This window comes from Helianthus annuus, chromosome 6 (assembly GCF_002127325.2).
Source record: "Helianthus annuus cultivar XRQ/B chromosome 6, HanXRQr2.0-SUNRISE, whole genome shotgun sequence".
In the NCBI taxonomy this organism is placed as follows: Eukaryota; Viridiplantae; Streptophyta; class Magnoliopsida; order Asterales; family Asteraceae; genus Helianthus; species Helianthus annuus.
This window is the reverse complement of record NC_035438.2, coordinates 45,075,120-45,094,210: the sequence shown is the minus strand read 5'-3', so window position 1 is coordinate 45,094,210 and position 19,091 is coordinate 45,075,120. Positions and strand designations below refer to the sequence as shown.

The 19,091-nt window shown below is 40.9% G+C and overlaps 1 long non-coding RNA gene and 1 other non-coding gene across 2 annotated transcripts; both read right to left on the bottom strand.

Annotated features, from left to right (window-relative positions):
* LOC118479790 lies at positions 1-535 on the bottom strand. Its single transcript, XR_004860741.1, has 3 exons — positions 387-535; positions 92-159; positions 1-21 (listed from the first exon to the last, which is right to left on the bottom strand). It is a non-coding gene; the product is annotated as an uncharacterized LOC118479790 (long non-coding RNA).
* An 18,122-nt stretch (positions 536-18,657) lies between these two features.
* Positions 18,658-18,764, bottom strand: LOC118480001. Its single transcript, XR_004861641.1, has one exon. It is a non-coding gene; the product is annotated as a small nucleolar RNA R71 (small nucleolar RNA).
* Between the last annotated feature and the right edge of the window lie 327 nt (positions 18,765-19,091).

The window sequence follows — 19,091 nt, the reverse complement described above, 5'->3', positions numbered from 1 at the left end:
AAAATAAAAAGCCCTAAAACCCTAAAATTGACTGATCTTATATAACAAAAATATGAAGCATAGTTGTGTAGATCTGAAAGTAGAGATTTACCTGGGTTTGGGAGATCATTTTAGGGTTCATCGATTTCTGGAAGGAATCGATTCCCCCACCTGCAAAACCTAAACAAAAACACAAACTCAAATCGATGCAGTTCAGATCATCAAAAACTTCAAAATCGATCAGTTACGTTAAATCGTTACAAAATAACAGCTCGAATCCGAATCAAAGATATGAAACTTACCTATTTCGATATGAAACATGTCATTTCAGAAAACTACTGAACAAAAACATGACAAAAAAGTTAAAAATTAATAAATAAGTGTGAGAAAGAAGAATAAGAACATACCTATGATTAATATTGATGAATCGATGAAGGAAGAATTGATGGAGGAAAGGATCACTTAGGGTTTGGAATCAGGCAAGAAGAAGCGTGAAGAAGAAGCTCTGATATTTAGGGTTTGGGTTGAAATATAAAAGAAATCCGGCAGAATCATGTAGGTTATATATGTATACGGTTTGAATTTTGAATTTTAAATCTGGAGCCAAGATTTTGAATATGGGCAGTGGTTCATCAGTGGTTTGCCCTTTTGTATATGTGGGCAGACCTTTCAAAAAGTGAATGTGGGCCATCTTGTTTATGAAATCAGTGGTTTGTAAATAAAGGAAAATAAGAAGGGGAAGGCACTGTTGGGCGGGAAAAAGGGCATTTAGGGGCTCTCTGGTGTTGACACGTGGCCCAAATCACCTTTCATTTATTATATATAATAGATCTTGTTTGTGTGCATTAGTTTGTTCTACTCTTTACTATGAGTTCGATGGCAGGCCAATTAGAAACTTTGAATGAATTAATTATCCAAATCTTAGAAGATATGCATAGAGCATGTGCATTGGATTGCATCTTGTAACCGTTTCTCTTAGAAAGTATATGTCAATTTGAAAAGGTGTCTTTCAAAAATGAAAGACATGATTTGAGGCAATTGAAAGAACTGCCGTATATTCGCAAAAGCACTTTTACAGGCAATGCAAGCCATGAGAGTTCAAAATCCTCTTTAAAACTTTCATTATCCATGCAATTCCGCGCCTAGCTACATACATAACTCTGAGGATCTTGAAACTAAACGTTATATCTTACCTTTCAGGGGTACCAACCAGTTTCCTAAAAAACCATGTTATCGTCAAATATCTACCCTAATCCGAGTCCACAAACCCTCTAAATTCAAAACTACATGTCACTTCATAAAAAGTAATAACAGCTTCTAAAAAAATATAGACAGGTGACAGGTCCTCAGTGGCCGGATCCAGGAATTTTTTCCAGTGGGTTCACTATTTTTAAATGCGCAAATTCCATAGAACCGGACATAAAATATTTTTGGGTCAGTTGTTCGGGTTGGGTCGGGTCGACGGTTCGGGTTTCAACAAACTCACTAAATCTAATTCAAGTTTCAACAAATTAACATCATTAAATCAACTAATTAAAGTTTCAAGTTTCAACATATTAACATCACTAATTCAACTACTTGGTGGGTTCGCGTGAACAAGAAATAACAATTGAAACTCAAGGGAATCAGCTACCAGTTTATCCAAGAAGATCTCAACAACAACAGTCAAGACCTTCTCAAATACAATCCAGTTTATAAAAGGGTACCGGTGTTCATACACAATGGAAAGCGAGACTCTTGTGATCATTGATTACATTGATGAAGTGTGGAAGCTAGGGAGTTCTTATTTTGCCTTAGGACACTTACGAGAAGGAACAGGCTCGGTTTTGGGCCAAGTTCATTGATGATAAGGTAAGGTAGCCACTATGGAAATATCACTGACACTATCAAGACACTACTGATGTTACAGGTCGTAAGTGGTCAAAACGGGCCAAATCATACAGCGATAAACTGGCTGTATGGTACGTGGAAAATGGTCATATGAGGACCAAATCGTACAGCAATATGATATTTTGACTAATAAAAAAATGACGGACGTAACTATCACACCCCAACCGATGGCGGAATCATCGGGTCGCGGCACTAGACGAATCAGATTGCTTAAGAGAATCCATAACAACTAAATTGCGACAGTATTTAATGCGTTCATTATCCCATACTAATAAACAAGTACAATCACATAAGCTGTCACGGATTTTCATGTTCTCTCAAACAATACAAATCCGACAACCTAGGTTTTAGGCGTGTTTCTAGACTTCCTAGCTTGATTTGATGTAGATTGCGACTAAACCTGCAACATACGTTAAAACGACGTCAATACAAAAGTATTGGTGAGTATACAAGTTTTGATAGAGTAACGTAATAGATAAAAAGTGCTGCGAATTACCAAATACATAAACGAGATACCTCAACACATATGCATACAAGACCGATACTACCAGCTAAGTCACTCGAGCTGCGATTGTGATTGCTATTCATCCTAACTAGACCCCGTCGGGTGCTATAGTACTATACTAGTTAAGGAGGGACCTCGCGAGTATAAGTCCTAACACATATGTAACTAGCATCACGTGTAAATATGCATAACAGTTATTCGCAAGTGATAAACAGCTTGATTGAATAATTCGTTTTGATAAATTTGATTTAATAGGAACGTATGTTACACCCAAAATGCGATAAAAAAGAGTTCGAGTATACTCACAATCGGTGTTCAGCAAGTAAACACAACTTGGTTGGATTGAAGGGAGCGCGTCTGAGATTAGTCTGATTACAGATTGATAACGTAAGCGTCGAACAGTGCGTTAAACGGTGGCGAGTGAACCAAGTGTCGAATGGTAATCCGATCGGATAGCAATCCGATTGGATGGCCAGTCGATCGGGTGGCAATCCATTTGGATGGTCATCCGATCGGATGGCCATTCGATTGGATTGTCACCTTGTTTGGTGAAGATGTGTTTGTGTATGATGGTTTGACTTTTGAAGTTTTCGTTGTAGCATTTCGAAAACAGAGAAGTATCTCTACCCTTCAGGTCGGTCGATCGAACGGCGGCTCGATCAGGTGACGATCTTAGTAGGACACTTAGTGAGAACAAGTTCACAGCAGTTTGTCACTCGATCGGATTACAATCCGATCGGGTGGCAATCCCTCTGGAACTAACTATGCATTGAACATTTTGAAAATCGTTTAAGTGTTGAAGTTTAAAACATCACATGGTCAGATGGTCATTCGATCGGTCGGCAATCCGATCGGACGACAATCCGTTCGACTCTCAAAACTTTTGAAGAGTTGAAATATAGTTTAAGTGCGGAACCAAGTGCAAGCCAATCGGACGGTTGTCCGATCGGGTGGCAATCCGATCGGATGGCAATCCGACCGGGTGGCAATTCGATCGGACGGCAATCTGTCCGGCGGCCTAAGTCGTCTTGACACTTATTCATTTTGAAAGTTTTACGGTTTTCTCGAGACGATGTGACAACGTGCCAAACAACAGAGCCTTATCAACACCCAGGTGACCCGATCGGGCAGGAATCACCCTAGTCCGATCCGTCTCCTATTTGAGACGGTTGCTCATGTTTAACCTGAAATCGGTAGTCTCTTTGATAGAACTCAGATCTTGAACCAATGCTTCACTAAGATCGAGTAGAAGATCCGAACAAGCTCCGATTCTATCGGTTTTGAGTGCATTAAGTGTAGAGGAGTTGAAAGAAGGTTAGAAAACCATCCTTCAATCCTTTTATCCGTGAATATGTGTAAATCTATGCAAAAAAATGTTGTTTGATCTTGTGGAAATCCTTCAGATCTGAGTGGTTCTTGGTGGAATAAGGCCAACACTTGAAGTTCATAAGAACTCCACGATGACATCATCCTAGAACACTCAAATCCATTGATTTCACGGTTAAAAGTTAAGATTTAGAAGAGAAAATGATGAAGAAGTGCGTGTAGATCATAGAAGTACAAGGCTTAAGGTAGAAACTTACAAGAATCGCGAGAAATCGAGAGAAAATGACCCCAAAGCGTGCTGGTCGAGTGAGAGCTGTCACATCACTTGAACAGTGATGTGACAAGGGCTATTTATAGGTGAAGAGAAGAAAGGTGTGGGAGTGCCATGGATTGGGTGGCTTGTCCAATCGGGTGGCTATCCGATCGGGTGGCAATCCGATCGGGTGGCTGTCCGATCGGGTGGCCATACGATCAACCAGTCATTCGATCGGTGGTCTCCGGTGAATTGTGTTTTGATGTTCCGTTTTGATCGTTAAGCGTTGCGATAGTTTGGTCACACCTTTTCACACCCACTTCCATATATTTAATATAATTAGTCACATAGGGTTGATGTGCACAAAATGCAACATATAAATTACATCAATTGTGGCACACAACTAACCCTTTTTAGTACTAATGTTGGAAAAAGTGTGCTTTTGTCTTCCTTTTGTATTTTCAGGATTAAATAAGCTCAAAATAACAAAAGAAGCAAAAAGACAGCTAAATCTGACATAAATACAAGAAAAGGAACAAAAGTGGCATGCCCGACCTCCCGACAGCATCTTCCCAAGCAAAACAAAGAAGACAGAAGACTGAACACGCCCCGTGCTCAGCGGACACGGGGCCGTGCCCAAGTGACAGCAGAGAAGACAAACTCATAGAAGCTTCTGTTTCCCACCACGGCGCCGTGCCCAGCGGACACGGAGGCGTGGTCAACTTCCTGCAGGTGCATTTATTGTGATTGCGAATTACAATTAATGAAGAGAGGGAGTCAGATGGACACGGGGCCGTGCCCAGCGGACACGGGGCCGTGCCTAGCGGACACAGGGCCGTGCCCGAGCTTCTGTTCAGCCTATAAATAGGAGTGTTTGGAGCTCTTGCAACTCATCCCTTGGCACACCACCTCTCTCACACTTCACCCACCACCCACCACCCACCACCACCATAACACCATCATCCACCACCATCATCAATTGTCCATCACAGAGTGTGTGAGTCGTCTCGGGATCCAAGATTGATCGTAATAGTTCTTAACAATCAAAGACCATGTTTGCCTAAGTCTCTTACATCACTTGGTGAAGACAAGTGTTTAGTGTAATACTTTTTATTTTTAATCTTTTGCACTTTTTAATTGGTTTTGTATTAATGACTTTAATAACTAGTTTCTTATGTTGAAGGTGATTCTTCCTTATCGTTTGTCCATGGTGTCTTGGCATTATTTTACTGTCTATATAAAATAAAAGATTTTCACCATTCATATCTCCACTGTCTATATGGAGGTATGTTGGCTACCTGGTCGGGGGTTAAGGGAACGGTTTGGTAAGAGTCTTGCCATTGTTCAGTGTATAGATCCTGCAAAGGACCTGGGTCAAATTTAGTAGGACCTCCTTCAATACCCAAAAGGTATTGGATGGCGGGGGTCCAAACTCTTTGATCCCCTCATAAGTTAAACTACTATTAAAACTTTAACCCAGCTACTTAGGACTGTATCCCTGCTGACTCATACTACTTAGCTGAGGGTAACGTCGCCTTCAACAGAGGGGCCTACCACATTATGCATTAATAACTTAATTCATTATCTTTCAATAATCCGACCCTTTAGGATTGTATCCTTGCTGACTCAAAACTACTGGGTTGAGGGTAACGTCGCCTTCAAAAGAGGGGCCTACTAAAATAACTAAGATAATCTCTTAAACAAGTGCAAAAGTGCGAAAATAATCAAAGGTTACACTACACACGAGTTGGATCCAAGTGATTCATCTTGTCTATCTGTTTTTATTTTTATTTTATTTTTCAGCATTTTAGTTAGTTTTATTTTCTTAGTTTAAAACCTTTTTCTAACATTTTGATTTGATTAGACGTTGAGGATAAACCGGTACTAAAAGCTCTTGTGTCCTTGGACGACCTCGGTATCTTACCAACACTATACTACGTCCACGATGGGTGCACTTGCCCATATGTGTGTTTAGTGTTAGTAAATATCATGTTTTATAAATTTAAAACTTGGCTAAAAAGTGTAAAAAGGGCTTAAAATATATACCTAAATTATATTACACCTAACGCACATCAAGTTTTTAGCGCCATTGCCGGGGACACAAGGATTTTAAGAAAGTTAGGAATCAACGGCCTAATCATTTTTTTATTTTCTTTTTATTTTTTTAGGATTTTCTTAATTTTTCAGCTTCTGCAGAACTCAGCACGGGCCGTGCCCGCTGAACACGCCCCCGTGCCTAATCATTGGAACTGGCAATCTTGTTTTAAGTCAGACAGTAAGCTGAACACGGGGCCGTGCTCACTCAACACGCCCCCTTGCCCAAGATCCAGTTACTGAAAACAGAACCGTAAGATCCCGAAGGTTGGTAATTTCTGACACAAAAATGAGTGATAATGATCTTTTTTACTTTCGGCACTCTTATGGTATGTGGTGTCAATTATGTGGAGGCAATCATAAAGAATTAGAATGTTATTTTCTAAATTATAAGCCCCACTATATAGACCCATCGTTTGCCTGTAGCCTTAAGAGGGGCGAAAGTAAAAATAATCCTGATCTCTCCCTCGAAGGCGCCCAACCAGATATTCTAGGAGAAATGCTTCTTGATGAACTATTTCAACTAGAAGATCTAGTTCTTAATTGGTTAAAAGAACTTAAGATGGATTTCCTTAATTCATCTCAAGACGATTACCAAGAAGAAGTGTTGGGGTCGCATTCAAACAACCTCGCTGCTCCCGATAATACCTTCAAATCTAGCGAAGACTTGGATGAAAGTCGTCCCTGTGCTGATTGTGCCGTGAAGGACTCCCCATCGACTTCGTTCGATGCATACATAAACCTGAGCGATTCGGCATACACCTTCTTTAACAAGAGCCCGGAAAAGGGTTGGACTTGTCCACCTAAATTTAGCATAGGAATCACCCTCACCGACAACCTTTTGCGTTCTCGTCTTAATCTAGATCAATTAAGGTATCTTAGGCACTTTGGGGTTGTTCCATCCAGTAAGGAACCACCCGATCCGGATAAGTTCCTTGAAAATAGACAAACTTCATAATCAGCCTTTCGACACGGTGCCGTGCCCAGCCAACACGCCCCCGTGTCCACCAAAAGATTCCTTTCTGACCTTACGTCAGAATACGGACAAACTGTGTCAGGATCCTGCCTGCACACGGGGCCGTGTCCAGCCGACACGGGGCCGTGTCCAGCATGCTGTCTTTTTCTATAAATGCAGCCAAGAATCCTGCACATTTGGACCATCAAGGGACAGAGATTTGAAGGGATCTTCTCTCCTACCATCCTAGGTATGTTCTATAAGAAGGTTCCAACAACCATCTTGTCCTTTCCTCTTTTATCCATTTCCTTCTTCTTCATCTTTCTCCAAAAACCTCCATTAAAGCTTGAGATTTCAAGCTTTATGGCAAGGATTATTGAGTTTTGTTCAAAGAATCTTGTTAAAAATAAGTTGTGTAACATTGTTTTAAGTTACTATTGTTCAAAAAGGCTTCACAAGTTAGAAAAGTAACTTAAAACTTCAAGATTCCTTGTTTCAAAATTCTGCAGAAAGGTGAACACGGGGCCGTGTCCAAGGTACTGTTTCATTAAAATAAGCTGTTTTCGGTTTATTTTCGTAGAATGTCAAGTGAAAACAGTGAAACATCGTCCGTGCATTCAAGAAACAGTAGAAGTGGAAGAAGGCCTTCCATTGAAGCTACCCTTGTACACTACGTCATGGCGCTACGGAAAGCTCTCGATGAGATGACTTCGGTAGAGGAGGTCCTAATAGACCTTATAAATTATCTTACGGTGGGGCTGGAAAATAGTTTTCAAGAGATTAACCTCTTGCACCAGAGGTTAAATATTCTTGTAACACCTCCCATGGAACCCGTCCTCCCTCAAGAGGATTGGAACCTAGCACTTGGAATCAACAACCCTACCGGATGGGGTGACATTCCAGCGGAGCCTCCTCTTGAAAATCTACAAGCAGTCCCGGTGGAAATTGCACCTCCTCAAACCGACGCTAACGAGCCCTCCTTCCTCCTCCCGAGGGAGATAGAGGAGTGGCTCGCCGACATATGAGGAGTCCATACCCGGAGGAAGGAGTTCTATGAAGCCGCATCCAACCGAGACTACTATTTTCTCGGAAGTTTTGCTAATTAGAATAACTTGTAGGCTAGAAATCCTTGGTTTAAGCTTCTTGTGCTTACTTATCTAACTTACTAGCATTTTAGGACTATGTAATTCTCTCTATGACGGTTTTTAATGAAATGATGGTTTTAAGGTTTGGATGATGTTGTAATAAATGAAACACACTCATGATGGTGAAGAATAACAAGGGAAACGAGAAACATCGCCCCATGCACGAAAACAGGGCCATCCGACAAGAATTTCTTCATTATAGTAAGCTCAGCACGGGCCGTGTCCGCCCGACACGGCCCCGTCCTGCACACTCTGCAGAAAATTGCCCAATTCAGGTAACTGGGCACGGGCCGTGTTCACTGAACACGCCCCCGTGTCCAGGCTTCTGCTTCTTTTCTTTAATTTTTGTCGCTGGGACCTGAACACGGGGCCGTGCCCGGTCACCACGGGGCCGTGTCCAGGATGCCAGTAACATAAAATTTTGCTTTTAACACCATTTTACACATTCAATCAACCTAAAAACTTATTTTTGGGACACATTGAGGACAATGTGTAATTTAAGTGTGGGGGGATGCTAAAACCTTGAATCTTGCAAGTCCTAATAACAAGCCTTACACAAAACTCTATTGGAACCGCTAATCACCCCAAATTTTTTTCAAAAAAAAATTTCATTTTTTTTTACTTGTCTAAGTTTAAGTTGGAAATTCAAGTTCTAACAAGGTTATATTTTTACAAATTTACAACCGATAGCGTCGTGATAAAAAGAACCAACATAAGAAAATTATGAAAAGGCATGACAAACTTAGTTAAAATTTGATTATATATACTTGATCACATAAAAAACCCTTTCCCACAAAAGTGAGTTTTGAGCCTTTATCGAGCATACAAATACATATCTTTACACTAAATGCTCATTTTCGTTTCTTGTGTGAATAGCCGCTTGGTTCGTACGACTCTAGAACTTGCCACAACAATACATTCCCGGTCCTTACCAACTTAAACCCGAGTAAGTAAATGATGGAGGCATTAGGACTAACCCTTTTTCTTTCTACACCATTATTTTTCAATTTTTTTACCACCTACCCAAAATCCCCCTAGTTAACCCCTTTGAGCCTAAACCTTTTCATTTCTCAACCCAAAACAATCACCCTTTTTACCCACCTAAACCTTTTTATTTTTAACCCTTTCTTTTAGTAACAACGTTCGGTTTTCTAATGACTCTTCCTAGTTAATATATATATATATATATATAGGTAAAGAGTATGGTACAAATTACCTTATCGTACATTACGTATGCGACTACAGGATCAAAACACGTGTCCCTGATTTAGGTTTCATAGCTAAGGGCAAAACAGGCAATTCATTCAATCGTAACTCTCTCCTCACCAGTGAACTCGCCATAATCACTGGCGAATTCAACATATTCAAAATAAACATCTGGGTTTCATCCGATGCTGCTCTGTAGATCCATAGAAAACAACAATCTATTAAAACTCTAATCGCAAAAAATGACAACCGCTAATGTATACTTTTAAAATTTACAAAGTCATACTTTTTGATTGTAATGATTGTGATGATTTTTAATTATATATGTGAGGCCACATATTAATTTCGCAAAAAGACAAAATGATTCGCATGTGCATGGGATGTTAATTTTTTGAATGAACAAACAAACAGACAAATGGCCACATATTATGATTCGCATGTGCAATGCATTAATTTCGCATTTATGCAATAATTTCGCATGGATATATCGCATGTGAATGGGAATTTAATTTTGCATGTGAATGGACATACAAAGGATGGCACTAATTTCGCATGTGGACAAAAATGCATGGCATTAATTCGCATGTGGATGGCCTAATTTCGCATGTGGATGGCACTAATTTCGCATGGCATTATTTTTTGACAAGGACATAAAATATACCCATGTTTGATATTGAATTTGCAGAAATGGGAATCGCATGTGTTGCAAAAAAAATAATGTTCGCATGTTATTTTTTAATACCAAAATCCCATGCTGTAAAAAAAATATCAACATCGCATGTTGTAAACCAATTCCCCATGTTTGATATTGAATTTGCAGAAGAGTCGGTTGGAGAAGAAGAAGGTACCGAACCAAATTGCCGAGATTTTGATAGAGAAATTATCGATTTTATCCTTCGCGGTTAGTTTTATGTATATTAATTTGATTAATTTAATGATATAAATTAGTTTTGCCCGCGTTTGATGGATTGAAGATCGGACGGTTGTGGTTATAGCGTACATAATGTACGATTAGGGTATTTGTATGATAACCGGCCTCTATATATATATATATATATATATATATATATATATATATATATATATATATATATATATATATATTGATGAAACCAAACAAACAAACAAGTTCATCAAAAATAACTTTGTTTGAAACAAGTGGTTCATCAAAATAAAATAAAAATGTGAAAAATAAAAAGTCTTTCAAAAACCGACGTTTGTTACGCTTTTCGCCCTTTTACTAACCACTAACCCAACCACCCACTTTTAGCCCAAGCCTAACCCTTCACCCAAAATGTCCTCTTGATATTTACAAAGGCATATAGTTAAAAAGGAGGAGGATTGATTGCTTGGCAAGCTTATGGTAGGAGTAAGTTCCATGCCGCTCTCGAGTGATTCACTAAAAATACACCTTCGGCCGAGTGTTGAGTGATTCCCCGTGAGGTATGTGAACTTGTATATAAATAGAATTTTAAAAGAGGTATGTTATGCCCTAATAAGTAATTTATCATAAGAAGCGTTTTTAATAAATCATGATGAATAGGATGGTAAATAAATAAAAATAAAACCTAAATAGTCTTGGAAATCCCGACACTCTATGACAAGCCCAAAAACCTTCTCTTCTACCCATTCCATTTAGGAGTGAATAAAGCCACATTAAAAAGAGTTTTGCTTGAGGACAAGCAAAGATTCAAGTGTGGGGGTATTTGATGTGCACAAAATGCAACATATAAATTACATCAATTGTGGCACAAAACTAACCCTTTTTTAGTACTAATGTTGGGAAAAGTGTGCTTTTGTCTTCCTTTTGTATTTTCAGGATTAAATGAGCTCAAAATAACAAAAGAAGCAAAAAGACAGCTAAATCTGACATAATACAAGAAAAGGAACAAAAGTGGCATGCCCGATCTCCCGACAGCATCTTCCCAAGCAAAACAAAGAAGACTGAACACGCCCCGTGCTCAGCGGACACGGGGTCGTGCCCAAGTGACAGCAGAAAAGACAAACTCATAGAAGCTTCTGTTGCCCACCACGGGGCCGTGCCCAGCGGACATGGGGGCGTGGTCAACTTCCTGCAGGCGCATTTATTGTAATTGCGAATTACAATTAATGAAGAGAGAGTCAGATGGACACGGGGCCGTGCCCAGCGGACACGGGGCCATGCCCGAGCTTCTGTTCAGCCTATAAATAGGAGTGTTTGGAGCTCTTGCAACTCATCCCTTGGCACACCATCTCTCTCACACTTTACCCACCACCCACCACCACCATAACACCATCATCCACCACCATCATCCATTGTCCATCATAGAGTGTGTGAGTCGTCTCGGGATCCAAGATTGATCGTAATAGTTCTTGACAATCAAAGGCCATGTTTACCTAAGTCTCTTACATCACTTGGTGAAGACAAGTGTTTAGTGTAATACTTTTGATTTTTAATCTTTTGCACTTTTTAATTGGTTTTGTATTAATGACTTTCATTACTAGTTTCTTATGTTGAAGGTGATTCTTCCTTATCGTTTGTATGTGGTGTCTTGGCATTATTTTACTGTCTATATAAAATAAAAGATTTTCACCATTCATATCTCCACGGTCTATATGGAGGTATGTTGGCTACCTGGTCGGGGGTTAAGGGAACGGTTTGGTAAGAGTCTTGCCATTGTTCAGTGTATAGATCCTGCAAAGGACCTGGGTCAAATTTAGTAGGACCTCCTTCAATACCCAAAAGGTATTGGATGGCGGGGGTCTAAACTCTTTGATCCCCTCATAAGTTAAACTACTATTAAAACTTTAACCCAGCTACTTAGGACTGTATCCCTGTTGACTCAGACTACTTAGCTGAGGGTAACGTCGCCTTCAAAAGAGGGGCCTACCACATTATGCATTAATAACTTAATTCATTATCTTTCAATAATCCGACCCTTTAGGATTGTATCCTTGCTGACTCAAACTACTGGGTTGAGGGTAACGTCGCCTTCAAAAGAGGGGCCTACTAAAATAACTAAGATAATCTCTTAAACAAGTGCAAAAGTGCGAAAATAATCAAAGGTTACACTACACACGAGTCGGATCCAAGTGATTCATCTTGTCTATCTATTTTTATTTTTATTTTATTTTTCAGCATTTTAGTTAGTTTTATTTTCTTTGTTTAAAACCTTTTTTCTAATATTTTGATTTGATTAGACGTTGAGGATAAACCGGTACTAAAAGCTCTTGTGTCCTTGGACGACCTCGGTATCTTACCAACACTATACTACGTCCACGATGGGTGCACTTGCCCATATGTGTGTTTAGTGTTAGTAAATATCGTGTTTTATAAATTTAAAACTTGGCTAAAAAGTGTAAAAAGGGCTTAAAATGTATACCTAAATTATATTACACCTAACGCACATCAGGGTCGTATAAATATCCATATTTCAAAGTTACGATACAATAATCGGGTTTCGTTTCGAATATGCATTACTCTGTGACGCATCACGGCCATCGAGGAGGGTAGAATAGGTGTGTGATGCGATGTGTTATAGCGATAAAGTATGCGTAATGTGCGAAAATACTGTGAAATAGCGATGTATGCGATATAGCTACATTATGATCCGAATCTCTGGTGGTAGGCGTAACGAGTATATCGAGTAGTAACAACGCACGAACGTGCGGGTTGTTACAGTCTCCCCTGCTTTAGGAAATTCTGTCCCGAAATTAATCCACAAGAAGGGTTGCGAGGATCGATGCGAGTGGGAGTAGCGATTAAAAGTGTCAGAAGTAAGCGAGCGAGCGATCATTTGAAATTCGACGAGTGAGAGCATTGCAATGACCAGCGATGGCAGCGAGTAAGGCGATTCGTATAACAAAAGATGGCAACACACGATAAGCGATCAAAAAGTGTTTTGATTGAATTCTCAAAAAGTTGGTTAATTCGAAAAAGGTTGAAGAAACTTGTTTATGAAAAATCTTCCCACAGTGCGGCGTTGAACTGTTTTGATGTTCACACCAGCGCTATGAGTGGGGTTTTACTAGGCTGTTAAAAGATTTTAGGATGTTTAAAAAAACTCGTTTTACGAAATTTCCTCGTCACACGGCAGTAACTTGAGTCGGTCGTTACACCATCGTTACAAGAAAGTCTCGTTTTGTGCAAAGATTTTGATCAAATTTTAGAGAAAGTTTTGTAACAAAAAGGTCGGTTTAAACTTTAGGTAAACAAAGCTTTTTAATAGTAATACCAAAAATTTAATTTTTAAGGTCGACCCTGCATGGCACTTTTCTACGAAAGTTCGACAATATGACTAAAACGCTTATATATAGGAAGTACCAGCGGAGTATCCACCACGTTTTAACCATATGGCTTCCGTCTCGTGAGGCGGTGTCAAACGTGTCAACATAGTACAGACAAGTTTGCGATGACTCGATCCAAATGAGGAAGGGTTGGATCAAGTCTTAAAAAGGCGAACCGAGTGATGAAGTCTTTTTCGAACTCAGTTTAGTGACACGAGCGAGTGCGATAAGCGGTACGCGATAATCGATAGCACAAAACCGACATAATAAGCGAAGGCAGCGGCGACAAGCGAAAAACGATAAGCGATAAGTGTAAAGCGTTAAGCGTTAAGCGGTAAGCGACGAGCGATAGCGACAACCATCGAGCGATAAGCGATGATTGTTGCGTTGCAAGCGATGGAGATATGCGTAATTAATGCGATTCGATTAGATTAATCAACACCACAAAAATTAACTAACATTAGACCCCACATGGCCTTTTTCCACGAAAGTCTGCTGATATGGCTAAAACACTTATATATAGGAAGTACCAGCGGCGTATCCACCATGCTTTAACCATATGAGTTTCGTCCCGTGAAGCGAGGTTATGTGTGCTAACTTAACACAGACAGCACAGATAATGGTAACCGATAACGATAGCGATAGGCGACGAGCTATAGAGCGATGCACGGCAAGCGATATTGCGATACACACAATAAGCGATAGCGATCCACATAATAAGCGATTGAGAGAACACACTATAAGCGATTGAGATTGCGAGATAGATTCTAGCGATAATGTGATTGCGAACGTGTTGACTTACGAAAAGTCTAGCGATTACACGCTTTGAGTTGCGATTGAGATTGTTACGCCTTGTGATGTAGTGTAGTGTGTCGAAAATAGAATTAAATAGTATACTGGGTCTAATAATGGTCAACTTGTATGGCACTTTCTTCACAAGACATTGGTTGGCATGGCGAAGCACTTATATATAGGAAGTACCAGTGGCGTATCCACCATGCTTTAACCACACGCCTCTGCCCCGTGAATTGGTGTCGTACTATGTTGACGTGGTTAAGACGCTTATATATAGGAAGTACGAGCGGCGTATCCACCACGCTTAACCATGCTTTTAACGTTATGGCATCATTGAAACTCATTACGATCTCCGTGCACTGACCAACATAATCCCGTGTGCACCCGTGATTAAGTTATCCCTTGCACGTTTATCGCAACTAACTTCAAGAACTCATAGTAGGGGTAAAACACATTATATAGTATATAGTGCTAGTATATAGTTCGTGCGCGAGTGCGGGGGGGAGCGAGGGATAAATAGAGTCCACATTGCGTCGAGAAATAGAACAAGTTCAACATACAAAAGAAATTAACGGTGAGAATCGTGTCATTACAACATTGGAAGCATAACTAATGTTGTTGTGGAGGGCTCGTGCGGAGACTGCGATTGTTGCTGAAATTCCTCAAGTCTGCGGCCCCGTGCGGCACTGTTGGGTAAGATGACCACCAGTTGCAATTTGCGCAATAGCAGCAGTTAGCTTCTGGCGGGTGATGATACGTACACGTGAGACATAGGGGATGAGTTCCGTCGTAGGCGCGCTTCGAGTGAACTGGATGGCTCGGAGAGGTTCTGGTTGCGACAATCCAGTTGTTGAAGAGTTCGGGCTCATGGTCTTTCGTTTGCGGCTGGACTGAGCTTCCTGAAGCGGTGCGTTGTCATCGGAGGATTCGTCCGAGGACTTACTTGAAGAATCGTTGGTAGAATCGTCGGAGGACTCGTCAGAAGAATCGATGACGATTGCTTGATGAGCTTGTTTGACAGGATTCTTGGAGAAAGATCCGTCCAAGACTCGTTTGTCGTTGATTTCTGCGGCTAAGCGGTAGGTTTCTTCGATGGTAGCGGGTCTTGCAGCTTCAACAAAATCGCCCACACACTCAGGAAAGCCGCGAATATACTTTGTGATGGCTTTTTCTGAAGTGTTGACTTGACTTGGGCAGGTTACGCTAAGTTGTTTGAACCTTGCGGTGTAGCCAGTATTGTGACCTTCGACTTGCTTGATTTTCCAAAATTCGTCTTTGAGTTTCTTGACTTCATGGGGAGGGCAGTACTCTTTCTTCATGAGTTCTTTCAGCTCATCCCAAGAGAGAGCGTAAGCTGCGGAGATCCCATGTCTGTTACGTTCGGCCGTCCACCAGTCGAGTGCTCGCGATTGAAATACCCCGGTAGCGCAAGTAGTAGGAAAACCATCGGAACACCCACACTGACGAAGGGTAACTTCGATAGAATTGAACCACTGGAGTAGTTGGGACACACCTCCTTCACCCGTGAACTCCATTGGGTCACAAGCTTTGAAGTGCTTGTAGAGGAAAAGAGATTATGGCGCTTCCGTCTTAGAGTCTTCCGAGGTTCGAGAGTTGTTGAGAGAGTGCACTTGAGCGACAATTTGAGGAATGACTGATGTGTGTAAAATGCAACATATAAATTACATCAAATAAGGCATAAAACTAACCCCTTTTAAGTACTAATGTTGGAAAAAGAGTGCTTTTGTCTTCCTTTTGTATTTTCAGGATTAAATGAGCTCAAATTCACAAAAGAAGCAAAAAGACAGCTAAATCTAACATAAATACAAGAAAAGGAACATAAGTGGATTGCCCGACCCCTCAACAGCATCCTCCCAAGCAAAATAGAGAAGGCAGAAGACTGAACACGCCCCGTGCTCAGCCAGCACGGGGCCGTGCCCAAGAAGCAGCAGAAAAGACAAACCTATAGAAGCTTCTATTGCCCACCACGGGGCCGTGTCCAGTGAACACGGGGGCGTGGCGAAAGTACAGCAGGCGCATTAATTGTAATTGCGAATTACAATTAATGAGGAGAGAGAGTGTCAGACAGGCACGGGGGCGTGTCTAGCGGACACGGGGCCGTGCCCAGCCTTCTGTTCAGCCTATAAATAGGAGTGCTTGGTTTCATTGCAACTCATCCCTTGGCACACCACCTCTCTCACACTTCATCCACCACCCACCACCACCATAACACCATCATCCACCACCATCATCCATTGTCCATCATATAGTGTGTGAGTCGTCTCGGGATCCAAGATTGATCGTAAGAGTTCTTGACAATCAAGGCCATGTTTGCCTAAGTCTCTTACATCACTTGGTGAAGACAAGTGTTTAGTATAATACTTTTTATTTTTAATCTTTTGCACTTTTTATTTGGTTTTGTATTAATGACTTTAATAACTAGTTGCTTATGTTGAAAGTGATCTTTCCTTATCGTTTGTCCGTGGTGTCTTGGCATTATTTTACTGTTTATATATAATAAAAGATTTTCACCATTCATATCTCCACGGTCTATATGGAGGTATGTTGGCTACCTGGTCGGGGGTTAAGGGAACGGTTTGGTAAGGGTCTTGCCCTTGTTCAGCGTTTAGAGGTCCTGCAAGGGACCTGGGTCAAATTTAGTAGGATCTCCTTCAATGCCCATAGGTATTGGATGGCGGGGATCCAAACTCTTTGACCCCCTCATAAGTTAACTACTATTAATACTATAACCCGGCTATTTAGGACTGTATCCCTGCTGACTCAGACTACTTAGTCGAGGGTAACGTCACCGCCAAAAGCGGGGCCTACCATAATTTGCATTAATAACTTAATTTATTATCTTCCAATAATCCAACCCTTTAGGATTGTATCCTTGCTGACTCAAACTACTGGGTTGAGGGTAACGTCGCCTTCAAAAGAGGGGCCTACTACAATAACTAGGATAATCTCTTAAACAAGTGCAAAAGTGCAAAAATAATCAAAGGTTATACTAATACACGAGTCGGATCCAAGTGATTCATCTTGTCTATCTGTTTTTATTTTTATTTTATTTTTCAGCATTTAGTTAGTTTTTATTTTCTTAGTTTAAAAAAACCTTTTCTAACATTTTGATTTGATTAGACGTTGAGGATAAACCGGTACTAAAAGCTCTTGTGTCCTTGGATGACCTCGGTATCTTACCAACACTATACTACGTCCACGATGGGTGCACTTGCCCATATGTGTGTTTAGTGTTAGTAAATATCGTGTTTTATAAATTTAAAACTTGGCTAAAAGTGTAAAAAGGGCTTAAATATACATCTAAATTATAACACACTTTACGCACATCAAGTTTTTGGCGCCGTTGCCGGGGACACAAGGATTTTAAGAAAGTTAGGAATCAACGGCCTAATCATATTTTTATTTTTCTTTTTAATTTTTTAGGATTTTCTTAGTTTCTTAGCTTTTGCAGAGCTCAGCACGGGCCGTGCCTGGTCGGACACGGGCCGTGCCCAGCGTTGTTACTGGCAGTTTTTAGTTTTCCAAGTTACAGAAGGCTGACCACGTGGCCGTGTCGGTGCAACACGGGGCCGTGTCCAACTCTCCAGTAACTGGGATCTGGAAAACAATCACTGTAACTCCGACCACGGGCCGTGTTCACTGAGCACGGGGCCGTGGTGAATCTTCTGACCAGCATTCTTTTCTGTTTTTATTGCAGGACTTGGAACCAGACGCCACCCCTACGTAGTGTATGAGCTCCAGTTCTAATAAGGACATCAAAGAACCTCTAGAAGAACCCGAACGCTTTCTCAGAAAAAGACTAAAAGCCAAGAACCAAGAGAAAGTTTCGGGGAATCCACTTCCAATGGCGGACCAACGTACCCTCATGGATTATCTACGACCCACCGTAGGTAACCTAGGCGCCGCTATCAATGCACCGAATGTTGAAGCCAATAACTTCGAACTTCGGCCGCATTTGATACAAATGTTCCAAAACTCCGCAACCTTCCATGGGCTTGCGGACGAGGATCCCCATCTACATATTACTAATTTCTTAGAAATATGTGATACCTTTCGGATCAATGGAGCATCAAATGACGCCATCCGCCTTCGAATGTTTCCTTTCTCACTAAAAGACCGAGCAAAAGCTTGGCTCAACGCCCTCCCACCTGGATCGGTAAACACCTGGGATGAACTAGCCCAAAAATTTCTATATAAGTATTTCCCTCCCGCTAAAACGGCTAAATTAATGACTGAAATTAATACATATTCACAAGAGGACGGGGAATCCTTATATGAAACTTGGGAAAGGTTCAAGGAGCTATTGCGAAAGTGTCCACATCACGGCCTTGCGATATGGCAACAAGTATCCACTTTCTATAATGGGTTGTTGCCACACACAAGGCAGACACTTGACTCTAGCTTCGGGGGACTTTTAGGTAATCGTCGCCCGCATGAAATATATAACCAAATTGAGGAAATTGCTCAAACCAATTTTCAGTGGCACACCCCCCGAGGCAATAAATCTATTGCCCCAGGCGCCCATAAGGTTGATGAAAGCACTTCTTTACAAGCCCAAATTGAGGCCCTTTCTTCAAAAATAAAAAAAATTGGAAATGACAAAAACAGTCTCGGTTATGGCTTGTGAAGGGTGTGGTGGGCCACATGAAAATTGGA